The 8,013-nt window shown below is 35.6% G+C and overlaps 1 long non-coding RNA gene across 3 annotated transcripts; it reads left to right on the top strand.

The window, feature by feature from the left end:
- The first annotated feature begins 4,356 nt into the window (after positions 1–4,356).
- On the top strand, positions 4,357–6,974 carry LOC126713766 (uncharacterized). 3 transcript variants are annotated; one of them, XR_007651421.1, is made up of 3 exons: positions 4,522–5,188; positions 5,499–6,382; positions 6,639–6,974. It is a non-coding gene; the product is annotated as an uncharacterized LOC126713766 (long non-coding RNA). The 3 variants fall into 3 exon arrangements; XR_007651422.1 differs by lacking the exon at positions 6,639–6,974 and having other exon boundaries at positions 4,546–4,805; positions 4,926–5,188; positions 5,499–6,148; XR_007651420.1 differs by lacking the exon at positions 6,639–6,974 and having other exon boundaries at positions 4,357–5,188; positions 5,499–6,148.
- Positions 6,975–8,013: the final 1,039 nt, after the last annotated feature.

Raw genomic sequence — 8,013 nt, 5'->3', positions numbered from 1 at the left:
AGCAAGAGATAGATTAGACTCTTTACTATAAAATAATCCATAATCACAAGTTCCAACAACATATTTTATGATTCTTTTTACAGTATTCAAGTGTGAAACTTTAGGATTAGATTGAAATCTAGAACAGACACCAACACTAAAGGCAATATCAGGCCGACTAGTAGTCAAATACAACAGGCATCCAATCATGCTTCTATATAATGTAACATCAACAGACCCACTTGATGGATCATTTGTTAATTTTGCATTTGCAGCCATTGGTGTTCTAGCATGTGCAGCCTTATCCAGTCCAAATCTCTTGACTAGATTTCTTGCATACTTTGCTTGGTTGATGTAGATTCCTAAATCCGTTTGCTTCACCTGTAATCCTAAAAAATAAGTTAGTTCACCAACCGTACTCATTTCGAACATTGTCTTCATTTCATCTGCAAAAGAATGAGCAAGAGAGTCATTAGTAGCACCAAAAACAATATCATCAATATAAATTTGAGTTACAACAAAACTATTCTTATCCTTTCTTATGAAGAGAGTAGTATCTGTAGATCCCCTTTTGAATCCATGCTCAGTGAGATATGCAGTCAATCTATCATACCAAGCCCGTGGAGCTTGTTTCAAACTATACAGGGCTCTCTTCAACTTATAAACATCATCCGGTCTGTAAGGATCAACAAAACCCTTCGGTTGTTCAACATATACCTCTTCTTGCAACATTCCATTCAAGAAATCACTCTTGACATCCATTTGATATAGCTTGAAATTCAGATGACTAGCTATAGCCAAAAGTATCCTAATGGATTCCAATCTTGCTACCAAGGTCTCATCAAAGTCAATCCCTTCCACTTGTATGTAACCTTGAGCAACAAGTCTTGATTTATTCCTAATAATAGTGCCATGTTCATCTGACTTGTTCTTAAAGATCCATTTAGTTCCAATCACATTTACTCCCTTTAGTCTAGGAACTAATTCCCACACATCATTTCGAACAAACTGATGAAGTTCTTCATGCATAGAATTTACCAAATTAGCATCTTAAAGTACTTCATCTACCTTCTTCGATTCAAATTGGGACAAATAGCATGAGTGTGTAATTACACTTAAGGCTTTTAATCTTAATCTCATGTTATCATTCAAACTTCCCAATATATTTGTGGTAGGATGATTTAGCCTTACTCTAGAGGAAGGACCTTTAACTAGAGATGTGGAGGTACCTTTTTGTTCTGATAAAGGACTAAACTCATGTTGTGCTTGTTGAGTCTCATGAACCGGTGTGGATGGTTCTGGACTCGATGGCACAGAGACTGCATCATTTAGCACCATCAACTCTTCATCACCATGCTTCCTCACATAATCAACAGGAAGTGAGTCATTAACCTCCATAGGCTTATCTTGTATCGGAGTAGTGTTTTCTGAATGTGCTTCTGAACATACTTCATCATTGATCACAACATTTGAAGATTCCATGACTGTTTTGGTTCTTAGATTATACACGCTATATGCTCTACTAGTAGAGGAGTATCCCAGAAAATATCCCTTGTCACTCTTTGCATCAAATTTTTCTAGGTTCTCTCTATCACGTATTATGTAACAATCACTACCAAATGTCCTGAAATATTTGACTACAGGCTTCTTTCCTCTCCAGAGTTCATAAAGAGTCTTCTTGGAATCAGGTTTGAAATACACCCGGTTGAGTGTATGGCAAGGAGTGTTAACTGCTTCTCCCCAGAAGGATTTGGGCAACTTTTTATTGTGTAACATGACACGTGCCATCTCCTGAACAACCCTATTTTTCCGTTTCACTATTCCATTTTGTTGAGGTGTCTTAGGTGAAGAGAACTCTTGATGTGTGCCTTGATCATTGTAGAAGGTAGCTAGCTTGGTATTCTCAAATTCTCTTCCATGGTCACTCTTAATTCTGGCTATCATAGTATCTTTCTCAACCTGCAATTTCTTGCACAAATGTTTCATCTTTTCAAGAGCCTCAGCTTTATCTTTCAAAAGCACAATCCAAGTATATCTAGTAAAGTCATCCATAGCAACTAGAATATATTTCTTTCCACCTAAACTCTGAACTCTAGCAGGACCTATAAGATCAATGTACAAAACTCAAGAGGTCTTGAAGTTTGAACACTAGCTACAGACGGATGTTTGGATTTCACTTGTTTACCTATCTGACATGGTCCACATATGCACTTATCTATCTTCTCAAGCTTAGGTAAACTAATAACTGCATCACATTTGGAAATCTTCTCTAACTGCTTATGGCTTGCATGAGGCAGGCTCCTTCGCATGCCTTAACCGTTGATGCCACAAATCAACTTGATCAATCTTTGCACTAAAATACTTGTTACTTATACTTGGTGTTAAACCATAACAGTTGTCAGCAGTCCTTACACCAACACACATTCATACTTAGTGAAGAGAACATTCAATCCATTGTCGCAAATCTGACTGATGCTGAGTAAATTTGCCTTCAGTCCATCAACATACCAAACATCTTCAAAGACTGGCAACCCTGGAATGTCCACAGTTCCAATTCCTCTGATCACTGATTTGCTTCCATCTCCAAAAGTGACTATCCCAATCTTTCCTTCAAAACGAGTCTTGAATAATCCTTTGTTTCATGTCATATGACTGGAACAACCACTATCCAAATACCAAAGACAAGAATCACGTGCCTTTAAGGCGGTTAAAGCAGTATAACACAAGTAATTATTATCACATGTGATAAGACCAAGAAGCTCAAGGAAAGATTTAACAAAAGCAACAAAAGACAAAGACAACAAGTAAGCAAGTTGACAAATAAGTAAAAAGATTTTCCAAGAATCCATGACAACAGGATCAAGGATCAGCTCAGAGATCAAAAGATCAACAACAAGAGAGCTACCCGCTCTGATACCACTTGTTAGTTTTTAAACCCCTTAAAACACAATTGGATCAACCTAGTTAATTAGCCAAGTTATTACTTAGTCCAAATTCTAGATCTAGGCTATCACAATTGAACAATCATATCATGCATAGCAACGGAAATATAAATAACACAATGATATGATGACCTAAGAAACCACACCGGTAAAAACTTAGGGAGGATTTAACCTAGCTATCCTCAAGGTAAACTTGAATCCACTATGAAAGAATCAAAGTTTTACAATAGGACTTAGACCACTAACATCCTATTGCTACCCACCAGTAGAAACTTACTAACACGACCACGTGCAAGCTCCAAGACCACGAACTCCTTCTTTCTTGGATTCTCTAGCAAGTACAAGCACACTCACTTGTGTTTCTTTAAGCTTCTTAGTGCAGCAACTGCATGATCATCAAGCTCTTAATCAAATCTCCTTCTTGATAATCCTAAGCATTTGTGAAGGCAACCACCTCTAGATCTCACAAGAGATTCACACACACAACAAAATAGAGCAACCTCAAAAACGTGGCTAGGGTTTGTCTTTTATACTTAGGGAAAAACATAAAACCCTACACGTTTTAATAGGCTAGGGTTGAGTTGGAAAAATCTACAGAAAAAACATTCTGCCTGAGATTCGATTGATTGAGCCTATTCTTCAATCGATCGAGCCAGGCCAAAAGTCACTAATACTTCTGCAGCCACTCGATTCCAACTTTACATACAATGTACACACTTTGAGCAAATCTAAACAAGACTAACAATTGTTTTGATCATGGTTTGCCAACATTACACATTAGAGTTCTAAATACATTAGTTCCTAAATTTATAGAACCTAACATTCTAAAAAAAAAAAAAAAAATCAATTGTCTTACACACTTCTCATTGCAACTTGCCCCCCAATTCATCGAGATAAATAAATCTTCTATTTAAGGCTAGAACCATGAATAAATTTCTTTGTGCTAATTTCCTAAAGTCAAAATAAATCGCATACTCATTGTGACTACTCTAAGGCGATAATTTTAAATGAGGGCATTTTTTTATTTATTTATTTATATGGTAATTTTACATATCAATATATAATATTTAAATGCTTCCCACTTCTCAAGATACAAAATTATTAATAAAGTTGTTTTTTTGAGAAAAATTATTAATAAAGTTTTGGTTTTTTGATTTTGCTAACATCTCATTTTACAATTTTTGATATGGTTAATTTAATCAGTGTAAAGTAAGATTTTATCAATTTAAATTAAAAATATTTTTGTCAAAACAATTATTTGGATGAAGTCTTTTCTTATTGGGATTTGAGTATTCACTTACAAGTTAGGACATTTTCGTATTAGAGCTTAATCCAACGCCTAATTGATATAAGCCTTGAGTCGCCCCTCAGCGCCTGGTACGCAATCCTAAGCCTACGTACGTAATCATGTCGAGTGCCTGCATATGTAGCTAGCAAGGTTGCGTACACAACCCTAGCACAAAAAGTTTTGTTTTTCAATCTTTTGTCCAAAGTTTTTTGTTTTCCATTGCACCTTACTATCATTTGTCTCTCAACACCATCACATGTTCCTTCAGCATGTATTGGTAATGGTGTGATATATATCGGACGTCAATGCCTAGTATGAGACATTAATTGAAAAGACTTTGTGCCCCTTTTATACTTGGCAGGGCTTGGGCCTTTTGTCACCAGCTTTACTGAGTCCTTGACAAGCAGAATCCTATTGCACACCTTGACATAGTATTAGTGACACACATGACACAACCCACATATCTCATATTGCGATTTGGAAAACAACTCTCACTCCCTTCTTACTTGAGTGAGAAAATCTAGCTTGAGCAAGCTTTTTATATATTGAACCAAGCAATTGGCTTGAGATTTTTATTTCACTAGAGCAACAATCAGGTATGAGATTTCACATGTATCATTCATTCGAGTGAGAACTTCGACCTCAACTTTTTATATTTTTCAAAATTTATTCTCTATTCTTATACTATCAAACTAAGATACTTGCTTCTTACGTAGCCCATCAGACTTGATAGGTTACTGTGCAATTCCCACACCTTGACTCTCTCTCATCATCAACGCCACAACTCCTTCCTCTTCAATGCTCCTCAATTTCATATCTACCTACCAACAACCCATATATCTGCTTCAAATCTGTCACTCTGCCCTGTTCCTTTATTTGCACAAACCCCTAACAGACCCATAGTGATTCGAAGAGGCTGTGAGACTGAAAGAAAGACAAAGATGATGCCGCCACTGTGAGGGAGATGAGCCATGTGTCGGTGAGTTTTTATAAAATTTTTTTATATTTATTAATCTGTTTTCCCTTTTGTTGGGGGTGGGTGCATTTTTAGGGTTTGTTAAAGATTAGAGTTCAATTTTTTGGGTATTCTTTGATGATTATGATGGGTATACATTTGTGCTGTATGATGATAATGATGGGTATACATTTCTTCTTTAATACATTTGTGTTGTATCAAGAAAGGTACCAATTTTTTTAATTTTTTGTTATTCAAGTTCCACATTTTTAAAGCCCATGTCATTTAGCTATTCATAATTTCATATTATCTTTGTTTTTCTTTTGATGTACAGGGCTGAAATTCGTGCTTGTGTGTGAGCAATCCGTACGAAGGATTAAAGGTAAATGAACTGAAAAAGCAAATAAACTGTATGCTAATTTGAAAATTATTAAAGAGCTAGTGCTTGCAGTCTTGTGTTGTGTAACTAAGCTCCCACTCCATTTTGTAAGAATCCTTGTTTCACACGGTTGTGGACCTATCATACTTAAGAATTACTTCTGCAGCAGCTATTGAGGTTCAAGCAGTTATGGAAATGGTGTTGAGTCTTCCAGGGTGCAATCGGGTCATCGCCTCCATATGTTTAGCTCCTTATTTTTCATGGAAAATCAAAGTGCGATGAACATGTTTATAGCAAATAAGCATGATAAAATGTTCCAGTTGCTTTGGCTAGAAAAACAGTACGATAAAAGGCCTAATCTTTGGTGAATTGTGGTTGTATTGAAGGGGTTAATTTTTTAGGAGCGTATGTGTTATGTAATTGGAGTATTTGTGCTTTATTAGTATTCTTAAAAACATGTTGTGGGGTTAAGAATTTATGTTTTATTTAATTATGGAATAGGTTAAGAACTTATGTTTTAATATTATTTATGTTGGATGTTTTATGTGAATAGCTTGTGAATGTAATAAAGTGTTTCCAGCCAAGATATTTTTTTGCCCACTTTATTTATAATTCCCCTATTGGGTCTCTCTCTATTCTTCTCTGTATCTTTAAGGGTGTATTAGTATTTTACTACTTTATCTATATGTTTCACTTCACTACATCCGTTAGCTGCATATAACCTATTTGACCCTTATCGTATTCCACTTCCTTCCCCCATTTCTCAACTTTCTTTCTTGGGTTTTCTTAGATCAAGGAGTCTCAAACTCACAGATCCACTTTTGTTCTCTTTTGTTCAGGTTAGCATCTTTGACCCTACAATTTTTTTAGGTACAAGCTTAATCTGCTTAAAGACTCAGATCTTCTTCTTTCTCTATGTGCTTGATGTCACCTTTACATTGCTTAATTTATATGTTCTTTGTTCATGGTATTGTTATAGCATTTTTATTTTATTTGATTAATGAAATGATGAAATGGTTGTGAGGTAATATGAACTTTTGTTGCTTGAGTAATTTTTATATGTATAGTTTGGTTTATGTTACCACATACATGCAGGGAAATGGATTTTAAAATAAGTGATGAGCTTGTGCACACAACATATTTAGCTGGGTATGCAAGTGTCATAACTTACATGGAGACGTATATGAACAAAGTATCGATGCATACAAATGTAGAAACAGGGTATGAATGGGCACAATATATTTTACATGGGAATGAGCGGAAATGTCGCAATGTATTTAGAGTACCATGCCATGTTTTTGGAGAATTGTGTAATACATTGAGCACTCAATATGGATATAAGGGTAGCAAAAGAGTTGAAGAGTCTATGGCAATTATATTGGTGGTACTTGGTCATGGCATGTGTAATAAAATGTTTCAAGATAGATTTCAATGTTCGAGTGAGACAATAAGCAAACACATGAAAATTATAGTTACATTGTTAACCAATGTTATGTCATAAGACATTATCAAGCCCGCTAATCTTGCATTTCCTAATGTGCCACAACATATTCAATATTCTAATAGATATTGGCCACATTTCAAGGTACTATGTTATTTTGGTATCTTGATTTAATTTTATTCAATTTATCTTTATGATCAAAACATGTTGCAAATTGCACATGGCATTTTTATGGCAATGATTAGGATTGCATTGGAGCAATTGACGGTGATAGTTTTTAGACTCCTTAAAAACACAATTGGATTAACCTAGGTAATTAGCCAAGTTGTTACTTAGTCCAAATTCCAAATTTAGGTTATCACAATCAAATAATCATAACATGCAAAGCAGCAGAAAGATAAATAACACAATGATATGATCACCTAGGAAACCAAACCGGTAAAAACCGAGGGAGGATTTAACCTAGTTATCCTCAAGATAAACCTAAATCCACTATGAAAGAATCAAAGTTGTTCAACAGGACTTAGATCACTAACATCCTATTGCTACCCACCAGTAGAAACTTACCGACACGACTACGTGCAAGCTCCGAAACCACCTTCTTTCTTGGATTCTCCAGCAAGTACAAGCACACCCGCTTGTATTTTTTAAAGTTCTTATGGCAGCAACTGAATGATCATCAAGCTCTTGAAGAAATCTCTTTCTTGATAATCCTAAGCTTGTGTAAAGGAAAGCTCCTCACAGATCTCACAAGAGATTTACACAAACAGCAATATGAGCAATACTAAAATGTGGCTAGAGTTTGCCTTATATACCTGGGGCAAATTACAAAACCCTAAACGTTTTAAAACAAACTAGGGCTGAGTTGGAATTCTGTAGAAAACACATCTGACCTGATTTTCGATTGATCAAGCCTAAGCTTCGATCGATCGAACCAGGCCAAGAAGCAATAATAATTTTTGCATCAGCTTGTTCCAACTTTACATAAATGAACCAACTTTGAGCAAGTCTAAACACGACTAAAACTTC

This window comes from Quercus robur, chromosome 2, assembly GCF_932294415.1.
Source record: "Quercus robur chromosome 2, dhQueRobu3.1, whole genome shotgun sequence".
NCBI lineage: Eukaryota > Viridiplantae > Streptophyta > Magnoliopsida > Fagales > Fagaceae > Quercus > Quercus robur.
Note: the sequence above shows the minus strand (reverse complement) of the source record. Positions and strands in the feature narration are given on the sequence as shown.